Raw genomic sequence first — 13,758 nt, forward strand, 5'->3', positions numbered from 1 at the left:
CTGGTTTGCAGACCAAGAAATAGGCTGGGAGAAAGGGCAGGAGACTGGTTCCAGGTCACACAGTCACTAAGAAGCTTCTGACTCCAGTCCCAGTGCTTTGCCTTTCACACAGCGCTGATCCTGAACTCCCCACCAGACTTTCATTTAGGATAGTAGTTCTCAACCTGATGGGATATTACAATCACCAAGAAGCATTAACATATGCCTAGGACCCATCTCATAGCAATTAACTCAGAACCTCAGCCATGGAAGAAACCTATGGGTTCTAGCTATGGATTAAGAACACCCTGGAGACTTCACCCCTCAAGATGCTTTCCTGCTGCCCTATTCCCCACCCCCCTCCAACTACACAAACCTTCAGATGAAGTTGCTCAGATAACTGATGAAGAACACTGCCTGCTGATGCATCACTGCTGTCCTTGATGAGAATCCTTGTCCCTGAATTTTAAGCCTCAGGGTTCTGCTAAATTTTACAAAATTAATGTCTTCTGGTGCTTTCTTCCTGTGCCTTCTTTATTCAAACTGGGATGGGATGCTACCTGGAATGCATTAGTCCAGGGCAGGGCAAGTGAGGCTTGCCCATGACTAAGGCAAATGGGCTTTCAATTACCTATGGAAAGAACAGTGTGCTGGTTTCTGGACTTCTACAACGAGAACAAAGAGATCAAGTACTATCATAGTGTCTCCAACTGAGTGCAGCAGAAAATCAAAATAGGACGCTGCAGGAACTGGAAAGAACCTAAAAATAAATGTGGGCAGTAGTGAAGATTAACGTGAAAGCCACAAAACTCACTGGGATCATCGAAGTGTTAGTCATCTTGTTTCTAAAGAAAATGTTGTTCCTCTGGGAAAGTTCTTAATCTCGTTTGGAATATTACCAGATTACTAGGACAGTGACGATTCCAGTGCCAGGACTAAGAGCATGGCCCCATTAACTCCACTGCACAGTCTTAGCTAGGTTTCATAGTTGCATAAGGGAAATCCCGCCCCTCCCCCCCAAGGAATGATTCATGACAATTTCATTGGAAGAGTATGTGAACATGATGAATAACATTATATGTCTGAATAGTCTCTCCCCTACTCCAACCAACCAACCAACCAAATAAACAAATAAAAAAGATAAAAAATAAAAGAGGGAGGGAGAGAGAAAGAAAGGAAGAATGACATCATGACTGTCAGTTTTCCACATCCTTAGAACTAGGACTAGGAATGCCCTTTAGGATTCCAGCCCTAAACTTCTGTAGCTCATGTTATAACTCTAAGAAAGGGAGGAAACCTAAACCATAAACTGCTGGTCTTTATCTGCCCACTTCCTTCTTTTGAGTTTATCTAAAGATCCATTAGATTAATTTTTACAACATTGTTATTTTTCTGAAAATTTCATAGTTTTTCACAGTAAGTGAAGTATTATAATCATAAGACATACCAGAGAAAGTAAATCTGAACAATATTCATGTCACAAATAGCAAGTATATATGCCTACTAGGTGATAGGCCTGGTGTCATATCTCACTCCTATAGAAAAGTGTTTACTGTTTAAAGAAACCAATCAAATATCACCACTCAAAAGAGATAGAAAAAGCAAAGATATTCCTTTCTAAATTATATCTTTTGTTAATATTTTTAAAGAGATAGATACAGACCCCCAGGAAATTTCTGGGGGATTTTCCAAAGGATTACAGAGCCTGAGACATCTGGTGATCTCTTTGGCAGGTGAACTTGGTGATGTGGTAAGGGGAGTCAGCCTCCCCATCTCCCAAGTCCTTTGGCATCTGAAGTACAGTAGTTCTCAAATGAGATCAATTCCCCACCACCATCATGAAATTAGTGGGATGGGTAAAGACAGACAGATAATGACTGAAGCCCTTCGATGACAGTTATCGACTTGCTAGAAAGGGCCTCTTGGCAGCTGACCAGCAATCATCTCAGAACATTGAGTCTGTAGGCTAAACACTGGCAGGTGTAAAACTTCTCTGTGCTGTTATTCCTAGAAATCATTGGAAATTTATCTTCCAGGTGAATTAATATTAAGCTCCTCTACTGTGAAGTGTTTATAGATGGTGCCCAGATGGGCCCCCCTTCAAAACGGTCACACTGGCAGCAGATGGCAGTGCCTGGGCTGCAGAGTCATGTGCTCCTCTAAATGAAACCCCAGCAGAGAATCCACACATGCCATCTCTGAACTTATGGCCAATTTGAATTCTCTTATTTTAAAATCACCCAGGATGCTGGCTTGGCTACTCTGACACGTGTCAGTACCCAAATGGTCTCTTCTGGGACCCTCCATGTCAAGACTTTTCTTTTGCTCAAAGGAAGCCTGAGAATGTTCATTCTCCGGCACCTCGATACCCAAATCAAATTTTCCCATCATTCTGCACGATGAGGCAACAGGAACTGTTTGCCCCAATTTAATCACAAAATGATTCTGAACACAAAAATATTAGCATAGATAAGCACATTTTTATGCATTTGTGCAGACCAGGTCTAATTTGAAAAATAAAAATTCACTCTTTTCTTTAATTCTTCTATAGATCTTAGCTTGTTTCTTGTCTGGTTCCAATTTTTCCATGAATCCAGATATTTGAATAGAGAATTCAAACGGGACAACTTTGATATCGACTAGCAGCAAAGAGTAGAGATGAATGCCTTTAATTACTATACCTATAAAAAAATCTCTATATATAAAAGCCTAATAGGCAAATTGTCCCCTCGGGAGTTCAATCGCTCGCTATGACGTGTGCTGACCACCAGGGGGCAGTGCAGAACAAAGGAAGGCCCTGGCCGGCAGCCAGAAGGAAAGCTCTGGCCGGCAGCCAGAAGGCCCTGATCAGCCCTGATGGCGGGCCAGGACTGGGGACCCTACCGGGCCTCTAGTTTTATATATAAAATTTCATGCACCTTGGCCCAAGCACAAGACAAGCACATCTCTCAGTAATATTATACCTGTAAGACTTAATAAAACATTAATAATTTTAAAAATATATAATACCCATTGAAATACTATATGTGAAAATATTCCTAATATCTAAGGCATCCTCTAGATTAAGTTTAAGTATTATTAGAGAGGCAGCCCAGTGCTAGGCAAAGAAAATCTGGCTGTTAGATTCCTAATCTCGTCTCCTCTTATCAAGCGCTTTAGGGCACGTCTCATAATTTCTCACTTGTTTTATAAAGTGGAGACGGCATTGTCTGATATTCTGCCTGCATCATACGTTGTCACGAGGATCACATAAGCTGATGGATGTTAAAATTACTCACTCAACAACATTTTTGTTGATACCAGGACAACCTCTTTCATCAACAAATCTTTTCCTGACTACATCACTTTCATTTATTTCATACATTCTCATATAGTTCAAAGCAAATACACTCATAGTAACTGTGTTCTGTGAATTTGAAGAGCTGGAAACATGCTTAAACTCTCCTACCTGTTCTGATTTTTCTCTTCTCTCCTCCACGATGTCAATACATGGCTTTGATTGCATCTTTAAAATATCACAAACAGAGCTGAGGAACCATCCAGCCTCCTGCTCTTTCTATAACTGGGTAACTTGGATCTTATTCACCAGCCTGCTGAACTGTTCCTTTTTCACAAACATAGATAACATCCAAAATTTTTCTGACATCCTTGTTTTTCACTGTTGTGGCTTTTGCTGAATCAAAGCAGCTGAATTTGATACAAGTTCCTTCCCTTAAGAATTAACTCATCTCTCTGGGCTTGAGACACTACCAAACAACAGAACAAGCAAAGCCCAACCTCATCTGAACCCTGCGGATCTATTTTTTGCCCAAGAAATTCCTAATTTCAACGAGAGAACCATTCTCCTGAATAACGACATTGAGGGAAAGTGAGCATGTACAGATCTCATCTTGTAACAGAAGTCCAGTGGAACACCCTTGATCCTGCCCTGTGCGTGTCTGCAGACAGTGTGAACAGTAGCCAGTTTCTTTCTATTTCCCATCCATTATCAGCCTGGAGCCTCTTTTTCTTTCCAAGGAGACTGAGTTCTACATTGATGTAACTGAAGTCCCTCCACAGGGTGCCTCTGGGGCCCTTCCAATAACTGCGGCCCTTGAGTGTGATGTCCATGTTTTCTGTGATGTGGACAGTCCGATTGCTGAGAATGGTCCTCATCCTCCCAGTAGATGTAGCTAAGAGTGCTGTTCTGCTTATTTTTGTGCTTTTCTTTTTTCCTCACAAAATATTTTAAAGGTTAATCTGTTAGATTTCAGTATTCTGGTAACTTTCAAGAAAAGACATCTGTATGTACATTTGTCTCTTAGTAGGAAATAGTATCCAGCTACTAACAGATTAACAATTGAAAACAACAATGTTGAGTGTGACCTGGACGGCGCATTTCTTGAGGCTGAGGAGGGTGGGGAGTTCTGGATGCAGGAAGGGGAAGGATTCATGTAGGCATCAGGAGGAGCTATAATGTGGGAAGTCCAGGACCGATGGTGCAGAACTGTGATCCCATTGTTGAACCATCAGCTTTGGAATTCAACAATGGAGAAGACTCAAAAACAGTCCAAAGAATTCTGCTAGAACCCCACAAGTACTTGCTATAATTACCAAGTAAACAAATGAGAACCAAACTTTCAGAGGCATTTAATCATTGGCTAAAAGTTCCAAAAGACAAGCTTCAGATTATCATTGAAGTGCAGGAAATGTAGCATGATGCCAGTTTACTCATTGATGATATTGAAGACAACTCAAAACTCCCACGTGGCACATTGCATCTATGGGATTCCATCTGTCATCAATTCTGCTACTTACGTATACTTTCTTGGCCTAGAGAAAGCCTTTTCTCTTGATCACCCAGATGCCGTAAATCTTTTTACCTGCCCGCTTTTGGAACTCCACCAGGGACGAGGCTAGATATTTATTGAGGGGTTAGCTACACTTGGCCCCCTGAAGAAGAATATAAAACTATGGTGCAGCAAAATACAGGTGGACTGTTTGGATTAGCAGTAGGTCTCATGCAGTTGTTCTCTGATTACAGAGAAGATTTAAGGCACTACTTGATAAAATTGGGCTTTTTTTTTTCCAAATTAGAGATGATTATGCTAATCTACACTCAAAAGAATATAGAGAAGACAAAAGCTTTTGTGAAAATAAAACAGAGGGAACGTTCTCATTCCCTGCTATTCATGCTATTTGGTTGAAGCCTGTAAGTACCCAGGTGCAGAATATCTTGTGCTAGAATTGAAACCATAGATATAAAAAAATACTATGGGAAAAAAAAGAAGATGGCGGGTGGCAGGATAGCATATGTTGTGGCAATATCTTTACTGACACAGCTCCTAGGGCAATGGAAACTAAGGAGAAAATAAACAAACGGGACTACAGCAAATAAAAAGCTTCTGCACAGCAAAAGAAACCATCAACAAAACAACAAGAAAGTCCACAACAAAACTGCAAGAAAGCCCATATTTGCCAACGTTATATCCGATAAGGGTTTAATCTCCAAACTTTATAGGGAACTCATACAATTTAACAAAAGGAAGATAAGCAATCCGATTAAAAAGTGGGCAAAGGACCTAAATAGTCATTTTTTGAAAGTGAACATACAGAAGGCCAAGAGACCTATGAAAACATGCTCAGTCACCCTGAGATGCAAATCAAAATGACAATGAGATACCATCTCACACTTGTCAGGAGGGCTATCATCAACAAATCAACAAATGACAAGTGCTGTCGAGGAGGTGGAGAAAAAGGAACCCTCGTGCACTGCTGGTGGGAATGCAGACTGGTTCAGCCATCTTGGAAAACAGTATGGAGTTTCCTCAAAAAATTAAAAAATGGAACTCCCATTTGACCCAATAATCCCACTTCTAGGAATATATCCCAAGAAATCAGAAACATCAGTCAGAAAGGACATATGCACACCTTTGTTCATAGCAGCACAATTCACCATAGCTAAAATTTGGAAACAGCCTAAGTGCCCATCGGCAGATGAATGGATTAAAAAAATGTGGTATGTCTACACAACGGAATACCATGCTGCTGTAAAAAAGAAGGAACTCTTACCATTTGCAACAGCATGGATGGAACTGGAGAGCATTATGCTAAGCGAAATAAGCCAGTTGGAGAAAGGTAAATATCACATGATCTCCTTCATTTGTGCAACATAATGAACAACATAAACTGATGAACAAAAACAGATCCAGAGAAAGAAAAGCATAGAACAGGACCATCACACTTCAGAGGGAAAGCAGGGGGAGGGTGGGGATGGAATGGGGGGAAGAGATCAACTAAAGGACTGTATGCATGCATATAAGCATAACCAATGGACACAGACATTAAGGGAGTGAGGGCATGTGTTGGGGGGTGGGGATGGCAGGGGAGAGGTCAATGGGGGAAAAAGGAAACATATGTAATACTATATGTAATACTTTAAACAATAAAGAATTTAAAAAAATACTGTGTACATTATCATGAGAATGTAGGTTCTTTTGAATACACATGGAATACTCTTAAAGAGCTTGAATCCAAAGCCTATAAATAAATTGATGTACTTGTGGGAACCCTTATCTAGTAGCTCTAATAAAAGACAAGTAAAATGTTCAAAGGTGAGAATGAGTAACATTAAGCCCTTCTTGATTAGGCCTGATAGCTTATTTTAGTTGATTGTATTTTAGCCTATCTTTTAAAAAATTTGGAGCAAGCTCTTTGTCTCTAACAACTAAGTGGACAGGGGTGATGTGGGTGAAGTGATTTTCATTTAGAACCACTCTGTAATCATTGAACAAAATTGAAGGAATCAAAAGAAGTCGCATTTAAGTAGGTCTAATTTGAATGTCACAGTGTATTGTGGCCAACTCTGCCATGAATGTTTGATTAATTCTGTCAATAAAAAATTCAACTTCCAAAAAAAGAAAAAAAAAGAAACCAACAACATCGACCACAAAAATACAGAAAGCATTAAAGCCCATTTAGTCACTGCTTCTCCATCTCTTCAAGTTCACAGAAATATCTCCATCTCTAATGTGACCACAACACATATGCTACCAACTTATGGGAGCTGAGAGTTGGTATACTTTGCACTTGCACTGGCCTAGTATTCTATTAGTCCTATCCTAGGAGCATAGTATCATTCTTTCTACAGAGGAATATATGTATTTTTAACCCTTAAAGTAGAAAAAGCTTAAAGTGTGTGTGTGTGTGTGTGTGTGTGTGTGTGTGTGTATTTAAAGTTTATATATATGATAGCTGTATCCAATTTTCTTTGGGACATAAGGCTGGAAGTGGGCTAAACCTGTGAATTACCTTGGGCCCTTGAGCACTTTATGAATATAAAATAGGAACTCAGTGGGTATTTGTGTACTATGATAGTTATGATTATGACTAGGATTGGGCAATAAAAACAAAATGTTAAAACAGTCTGAAGACCGAGCTATTGAACTTTCGAAATGCAAAGCTGAACCCTCCAGACTTGTACATTTCCTCAGGAGAAAAGGTCTTCTTACTTCATCATCAAATATGAGCGTATGTTGAGTATTCCTTCCACCACTGTCCCTTACTTCCCAGCCATCCCAACAATGAGGATGAGGCCTTTGAGCTTTAAGGCTTTTCTCCCGTCTGGAGGAAAATCCAACTTCCATCTAATGATTGAGAGGAGAAATGAAAAGATACAGTGGAGGTTAGTTGGTTTGTGTTTGGCCTTTCTGAGCTCACTTTTTGACCTCCTCCCTTGATCTTGTTCCTTTCCCTTCCCTTACTCACATCCCTTCAAAACCCTGGGTTTCTAAATACAGATTCTTCTGCTTCTCCATTTCTTCAAAAAAAAAAAGAAAGAAAGAAAAAGAAAAAGCCCATATTTCACAATTAGATGTTAGAGGACAAATGTGATTGGAGGAGGGAATGACTGAAACTCCCTTACTCTTCCTAGAGTGTTAGGTAAATTTTCAATGGATAGAATTGTAGATAATCCAGATCTTTAAAGAGTCTGGACAGGAGAGGGCCAGGAGTTTTTAATCACTCATTCATTCAATCAATTATTTCCTGAGCATTATATATGTGCCAGGAGTTATTTTGGCTGAAGGAGAGGCCTAAAACTTTAGGACCTGGAGAAGTTTAGAGAGAATGTGGATGCGGCATTAGGTACTGGGTCTGCACCAAGAAAAATAAACTCAACAGATAGGTCTCACATTTCTTGCAGCTTACATTTTAAAGCAGGAAAAGAGGTAGTATGTTAGCAAATGAGTACTATACCAGATGATAGGGAGTGGGAATGGAGGTTGTTATTTTAGATACAGAATATCAATAATATGGTGACATCTAAGCAAAGACCTGAAGAAAGTGATGGAGTGAGAGGTTGTCTTACATCCCTTGACCCTGGACTTCAATGGATCCCTAGGTCAAGTTGTACCCTATTCCTTTGTCTTCTGGAGCTGGCATTGCATGAGCCACTAAGTCCCGTATGTCATCAAGAAGATTATGGTTAGGGTTCTGCCTCCAGTGGGCTAGAGTAAAACCAGAGAAATAGGCGCAAGGCTAAATCTCACATTGTTCTATCTTTATTGCTCAGGGAGCAATTTTACTTAAAACAAGAGTACTAGAAGGGTCTTAGGTATCTCCCAGTCCAAACTCTTATTACCTTGGGCAATCACTTATGCTAACATCAAAAAGTGGATTTCCTAGTTAACTAGTGGCCCGGTGCATTGATTCATGCACTGGTGGCATTTTTCGGCCTGCCAGTTTCAGCCCAATCCCAGCAGGCCAGGCTGAGGTACCCCACCGGTGCATGAATCCATGCAACAAGTCTCTAGTATGCATATAAGGTCTTTGGTTAATCTCTTCCTGCCCTTCTCTCTCCCCCTTCCCCCAAGATTCATCAGTCTGTTCCATGTTTCCATGCCTGTGTGTTGAGCGTCTGCTCCCTGGTGGTCATTGTGTATCATAGTTACCGGTCAAATGGTCAGACTGTAGCTTAGGCTTTTATATATATAGATGACTTTTAAAATATTGGAACCAAAGAGAAATCAGAAAGTCCAAACATAGGTGGCATGTGCCTTTGATAAAAGTGCTAAAATGACTTCCTGAAATAAAGCAAAGTTTCCAACAATAAAGAGATAATAGAATGCAAGCCAACTTGATCAAAACTACCACAGCCATAGTGGTATTGCATGGAACTATTGCGGCACAAAGATGGAAATATAGAACAAACCAAGCAGAAAACTCAGCACCAGTATTGCACAGTCACAGCCAGCAGCAACACCAGAAAGAGATGAAGAAGTTGCCTGATAATGACTCAGCACTTGACATTATAAACTAAACCCATTTATAACTAAAGATGAAGAATTAGTGATGAGGGAGGAAGAGAGGACATGAGTACAAATGTCTGAGACTAAAATGCAATGAAGCATGAGATGAGGATGAAATCAGAACGCATCTCTGTAACTTATTGTGACTATTTATAACTATATATGTATGATAAGCTGTATCGAATTTTCATTATATAATGATCTCAACCACTATCCACAAACCCTTTAAGCAGCTCCATAGAAATCTCAATTTAAGGACCCTCTCCAGGTATTGTTACATATAAATATCAGAGCTAGTAAACATTTGAACATTGTGATAATAATCCAGTATCCAACATGAGCAAAATCAGAGAGCATAGCTATCCCTTTGGAAAATTCTGATTTTTATCAGATTGCTTATATCTGGGCTTATTCTTTTTTTATTATTATTCTCTGAGACTTTATCCATCCAGACAGCTGGTTTATTTCAAAAGCAGAAAGTAGGCCACCCACCAAAATGACTGTAATTGGGAAAACTGACAATAGCAAGTGTTGGTGAGGATGGGGAGCAACTAGAACTTTCACTTGTTGTTGGTAGGAGTGTAAATGGGTACAAACCCTTTGCAAAGCTATTTGCCAGACTAAGAAAATTCTCTCCTAGGTGTATACCCCAAAGAAATGCCAACATAATGTGCACTAAAAGACAGGTATAAAAATGTTCACCTCAGCATTACTTATAGCCCCCAAATAGACACAATCCAAATGTCTACCTAGAATACAGTGAAATAAAAAGTATAAATGAAGTACTATACAGTAATGAGAAAAAGGAACTATGGCTATAAGCAAAAACATGGATGGTCCTCACATATATAATGCTGGATTAAAGAAGGCATACACAACGCCACATATTGTATGATTCTGCTCATATGAAGTTTAAATCCAGGCAAAATTAATTTGATGATAGAAGTCAGAGCAGTGGTTACTTCAGGGGAGATAGTGAATGGGAAGGGGCTCAGAGAGAAGCTGCCGAGGTGTTGGTGATGTTCTATAATCTTGATCTGGGTGGGGACCACATGACTGAGTTCACTTCATTTAAAAAAACATTCACCTCTACTTTTAGGATTTGCGAATTTTTCTGTACATGATATACTGCAAATAAAAAGTTGATAACAAAATTCCATGCTCACTAGGTGCCAAGTGATTTTTAGATGCAAAGGATGAAAAAAAGAGGGAAACAGAAGGAACTTATTGTCATGGAGCCAATATTCCAGTGGAGAGAGGGGAAAATGCATAAAAAGAGCTTAAAATGTTCAGAGTGTGTTCAGTGCCAAATAAAACTGGGTGAGATAACAATGACTAGAGATTTGGGACAGGAAGATCTGCTGAGGTTAGAAAAGGCTTCGGAGAGGAGGTAACACATGAGCTGATGAGAAAGAGCCAGTCCAGACAAGACCTGGAGAAGAACCTAGACAATAGCACAGCAGGACCTCATGTATGCCCAGCTCATTCCTGCTGTGTTCGTGCCCACAGGGGCTGAAATGAAATGCAGTTCAACAGTGGGCAGGAACTACGTCTTGTAGGGCTTTTGAAATGTTTCTATGTTATAGGGATAATGATATTACTAATTAATAATAAATCATAAAATAGATTTTATTTTCATTACACCACATAGGCGCTTGTGAAATTTAAGCAGGGGAGTGACATGAAGTGATTTATGTTTTTAATGAAAATTTAGACTGTGTGAAGAATGGGCTGTAATATAATAAGACACAGTATAACAATAATATTAACAGTTAATAAGTGTATAATTATTATATTACATAATAATAAGAATTTACCATTATATTGTATAAGAAATCTACCAGGGAGAATATTTAGAAGGATATTATACCTCTCATTGCCAAATGAGATGATGATGGCTGGTACATGGTAATAGTGGATATGAACAGAAAAAAGTAGATCAATTTGGTATGTATCTGGGCAGTACAGCTGCTTAGACACCCTGGCAGAGTTCTATATAGATATATTAGATATGAGATGCCTATGAGACATTCAAGTGAAGATGAAGTAGCTTTTAAATATATTTTATTGATTTTTTACAGAGAGGAAGGGAGAGGGATAGAGAATTAGAAACATCGATGAGACAGAAACATCGATCAGCTGCCTCCTGCACACCCCCTACTGGGGACGTGCCCGCAACCAAGGTACATGCCCTTGACCACAATTGAACCTGGGACCTTTCAGTCCACAGGCCGACACTCTATCCACTGAGCCAAACCAGTGAGGGCATGAAGTAGCTTTTAGATAAAGGACCAATTGGAGTTTAGGGAAGAGATCAGGACTGGAAACTTCAATTTGGGAGTTATCTGATATTTAAACATGGCTTAATGAGATGCGATCTTTTATGGAGAGAATGTAAATAAAAGAGAGAAGGAACCACACAACTGAGCCCTAAGACACTTCAACTTTTGTAGGCCGGATACGAGGAGGTGGAATAAGGTGTTGCTGAGAAGCTGTGGGGAGATGTCATAGGTCCATAAGAGGTAAAGAGGATGCTGATAGTGGGTTATCAAGAACCTTCTACAAAGGACCTCCAGAGCCAACCTAAGTAGATGAGGGTTAAGTCAAAGATTACTCCCTGTATTGAGCCTTTGAATAGGACAGCGATGGCGAACCTATGACACGCGTGTCAGAGGTGACACGCGAACTCATTTTTTTGGTTGATTTTTATTTGTTAAATGGCATTTAAATATATAAAATAAATATCAAAAATATAAGTCTTTGTTTTACTATGGTTGCAAATATCAAAAAATTTCCATATGTGACACGGCACCAGAGTTAAGTTAGGGTTTTTCAAAATGCTGACACGCCGAGCTCAAAGGTTAGCCATCACTGGAATAGGAGGTACATAGGCCATCTGACTGGGGAGTTTAATGAGCTTCATGAAAAAACATGTGCGGGGGGGAGGGGGAGGTGGGGGGGGAGGGAAGAGGGGTAGGGGAGGCCAGGGGAATGTCAATGGGGGAAAAGGGAGGCATATGTACTACTATTTGTAATACTTTAAACAATAAAATAACATTAAAACAAAACAAAAAACACAATTTAATAAAAGCTTATATACTTTGGAAAATTTAGAAAATAGGATAAATCTGTCATGATCCTATCAACGTGATACAAACATTATAATTTTATTACCTTCCAGTGTTTCTCATTTTCTGCTCATAGCTGAGCTTAGAGTACCCAGGTAGTGTAGTCCACTTAGGTACATTTCTTACTTCCATTAGCTGCAATTTGTCCATGTTCCTGCATAGTCTTCATGAATCCCTTGTTTAATGTCTGCAAAATGTCTCCTTGAATGCTTGCACTCTAATTTAACACTCCCTTCTTTTTACGCTTCTCTCCAGATTGCTTTTAATTTTTTAAGTGTAAATAATGTTGCAGTAGACATCATTATACATGAAGTCTTTCCTTGTTTGGGGTTATTTCTTGGAATAGATTCCCAGTGGTGGAGTTACTGACTTAAAGGACTGGCTAAGAACATTTTTTGTGTGAAACTATTTCAGATCATGTTGAGTTGAAAGATCAGGACATCCAAGTAAGAAAATGCAGACTGATATGTAAGAGGACTCAAGACATTTGGCAAATGTGGGTGTGAGTTGCGGGAGGTAAGGTGGGAGAAGCCAGAATTGCAGAAACCTTTCTAGCACTGGACGTCAGAGCAGAGGTATGGAATGCTGCTTTCCTGTCCAAGCTCTGGAGATGGCATTCGGCCACCAGGAAGCTTACTGACCAAGAAGCCAATTGAGATACAATGCCCTTGAGTGAAAGGTTGCCTGGACACTGATGTTATCTCAGGTGAAAGCACCCACTTAGCAGTCCAGGTGCTGGAGAAAATGGCTGTAGAAAGGTCAGAGGCACAATAAGAAATGCATGACTAAGGACCAAGTATGCCGTAGTTGGCCCGGGTCACAGTCAGATACCTCTGCAGGGCGGCTCACCCTGCAACTGGACTTCTCAGCTACTGAACATCTGAGAGTCTTTAACTTGTTCAACAGGGATTGTCAGTGTAGGGAGGGGTGGAGTCCCTGCACTTGGGTGGAGGGGGTGGGGGGAGCGGGAAAGGGAGGCATACAAACCCCCTGAAATTAGAGAAATTTTAAATACAGTAAACCATTGAGGTTGGTAAAAATGAATATTTCCTAGCTTCACCACCAGAGGTTCTAATTGAATAGAATTGGAGAAAAACCCAGAAATGGAATTTTTAATAGAGATGTTTTCATGAACATGGTCCACAGGTTACAGATGGAGAAACTCAGCCAAGTTTCTCCTCCCTCAAGGCTCAGAAGATCATCTTCCCCTCTTGTGTAAGTCACTGACAAAGACTTTCTGGCTTTGGCACCTTTCATATTGACCTTCCCACTTGTGTATGCCTGGCTTTGAGCAGAGCATGGGATAAAAGCCATCCTGTCACCTATAAGCTGTGTACCCATGGGTAAATGTCTTAATTACTCTA

General features: G+C 40.0%; 1 protein-coding gene and 2 pseudogenes across 3 annotated transcripts in view; 1 reads left to right on the top strand and 2 right to left on the bottom strand.

Moving 5' to 3' along the window:
* The window catches only part of ELOVL6 (ELOVL fatty acid elongase 6), a 150,237-nt gene that overhangs the window by 22,065 nt on the left and 114,414 nt on the right, over window positions 1-13,758 (bottom strand). The window lies entirely within an intron of this gene.
* Window positions 3,123-4,228, bottom strand: LOC132226956 (large ribosomal subunit protein uL6-like; annotated as a pseudogene).
* LOC132236246 (geranylgeranyl pyrophosphate synthase-like) lies at window positions 4,470-6,586 on the top strand (annotated as a pseudogene).

Source organism: Myotis daubentonii, chromosome 1 (assembly GCF_963259705.1).
Source record: "Myotis daubentonii chromosome 1, mMyoDau2.1, whole genome shotgun sequence".
NCBI classification, from domain to species: domain Eukaryota; kingdom Metazoa; phylum Chordata; class Mammalia; order Chiroptera; family Vespertilionidae; genus Myotis; species Myotis daubentonii.